This window comes from Octopus sinensis, linkage group LG28 (assembly GCF_006345805.1).
Source record: "Octopus sinensis linkage group LG28, ASM634580v1, whole genome shotgun sequence".
Classification (NCBI taxonomy): Eukaryota; Metazoa; Mollusca; class Cephalopoda; order Octopoda; family Octopodidae; genus Octopus; species Octopus sinensis.
The window spans coordinates 6,033,702-6,036,201 of NC_043024.1; positions in this window are offsets into that span (position 1 = coordinate 6,033,702).

Consider the following 2,500-nt stretch of genomic DNA (forward strand, 5'->3'; position numbering starts at 1 on the left):
GTTATAATTAATTTTTGTCAGCCCTTGTGGCCAATAAAAAAATTTATTATTATTATTATTATCATGAGAGGTCTTTTTCTAATGAGTGACAGAGTATATGAAATGATATTTCCCTGACATCCAGTTTTCTTTTTCTCAATTTTAAGGGTCCCAATAGTTGGAGACAACATTATTTGACCCTTCTTATGAGCTCCTTAATACAACACAACTTGGGATCACAAAGTTGATTGGTTAACCCTTTCGTTACCAACCCGGCTGAAACCGCCTCTGGCTCTGTAGTACAAATGTCTTGTTTTCAAAAGTTATGAATTAAAATCTTCCACCAAACTTTAGTCACAATTTATGTTCCCAACACCAGCTTAACGATAGCTAAGTTATTTTACTAAATTCTTAGTTATATTTAAAATTAATTGAAAGAAACACAGAACATCTCAACAGAAATATGGTAATGAATGGGTTAAACAGAATAAGGTTTCAAACCCCTCATCAATTCATAATACTGTGAGGCTTTCAACCTCTTATCCATATTCCTCCCCAGCATCGCTTGTGACCATATACTCCGCCATCACCCATGCCTCATTCAAGCACAAAGCGGGTGACGTGTCGGCGTCGCCTGGCCACAAGCGATATTCCTCACTCTTAACAGTTTACAAAAGTTGTGAAGAGACAGAAGCCAGGAAATGAAAGCCACAGAGTCATTTACAATGAAAATAAAAGATAAAAGGGTGGAAAATAGTGAAATAAGTTGATAGTTCCAAAAGAAAAAAAACAAGAAAAACAGGATTTTTTAAGAGGTCAGGAAAAAAGATCCACGAGTTTACAAGGACAGGTTAATCAACAAACAAAAGGGTTTATGAATCTCAAGGACTGAGAAATACAAACAGAGGTGTTAATATAACTGGAACACAGCTTCGGCTTGAAATCGGTCAGTTTTCATTAAGAAAATACAAATATACTCTAATAAGAGAGAAAACTATTTCAAATATTCTAAATGTTCTGGGAACTAGAACTGGACAGGAATTAGTTGAAGGTGCAAAACAATTATTCTGGTTTTTATTTTTATTATTTTTCGTTATTTATTGACTTATTTATTTACTTGGTATAAAATAACTGGAATAACAAGATTTTTAATAGGTCATACAGCAAGTTTGGGAGAATTGATTGATTTAGAAGACAAACTGTTTACAACTGAATACCAATCTGCATCTAATATTATTATTATTATTATTATATTATTATTATTATTATTATCATTATCATCACCATCATCATCATCACCACCATCATCATCATCATCACTATCATCATCATCATCATCATCATCATATCATCATCATCATCATCGTCGTCGTTGTTGTTGTTGTTGTTGTTATTATTATTGTCTTTGCACAGCTTCTAATGCTGGAGGTGTACTACAGTGCCAGCTGTTTACTATTCAAGCGGTTCCAAGCAGTGCTTGTTTTCTGCAAGTGCTCCACCCTTATTGCAGCCCCTATTTGTTCCATGTACTTCTCAAGAATTTTGCTCACTGTTCCCAGGGCTCCAACAATTATTGGTACTACTGCCACCATTTTCAGTGACCACAACTACTTAACCTCCCAAGCTAACCTGTTATATCTTTCGACTTTTCTTTCTTCCTTAAGGCATACCTTGTTGTCAGCTGGGCATGCTATATCTATCATCCAGCATAGTTCGCTTTCTACTGTTATTATTATTATCCTTTTCTATTGTTGTTGTTGTTGTTGTTGTTGTTATTATTATTATTATTATTATTATTATTATTATTTTCATCATTATTATTATTATTAAGGCACAGGAGTGGCTGTGTGGTAAGTAGCTTGCTTCCCAACCACATGGTTCTGGGTTCATTCCCACTGTGTGGCACTTGGGCAAGTGTCTTCTACTATAGCTTCGGGCCGACCAAAGCCTTGTGAGTGGATTTGGTAGATGGAAACTGAAAGAAGCCCGTCGTATATATATATATATATATGCATGTGTGTGTTTGTGTGTCTGTGTTTGTCCCCCCAAAATTGCTTGACAACCGATGCTGGTGTGTTTATGTCCCCGTCACTTAGCAGTTTGGCAAGAGAGACTGATAGAATAAGTACTAAGCTTACAAAGCATAAGTCCTGGGGTCGATTTGCTCGACTAAAGGTGGTGCACCAGCATGGCCACAGTCAAATGACTGAAACACATAAAAAAAAAGGTGGTGAGCTGGCAGAGTCAGTAGCACGCTGGGCAAAATGCTTACCAACATTTTGTCTGTCTGAACAATCCGAGTTCAAATTCTGTCAAGGTCAACTTTGCCTTTCATTCTTTCTGGGTCGATAAGTTAAGTACCAGTGAAATACTGGGGTCAATGCAATCAACTAGTCCCCTTCCCCCAAAACTTTCAGGTTTGTGCCTATAGTAGAAAGGATTATTGTTATTATTAAAGCCAACAAGGTGGCAGAATCGTTAGCATGGTGGGCAAAATGCTTTGTGGTACTTTGTCCGTCCT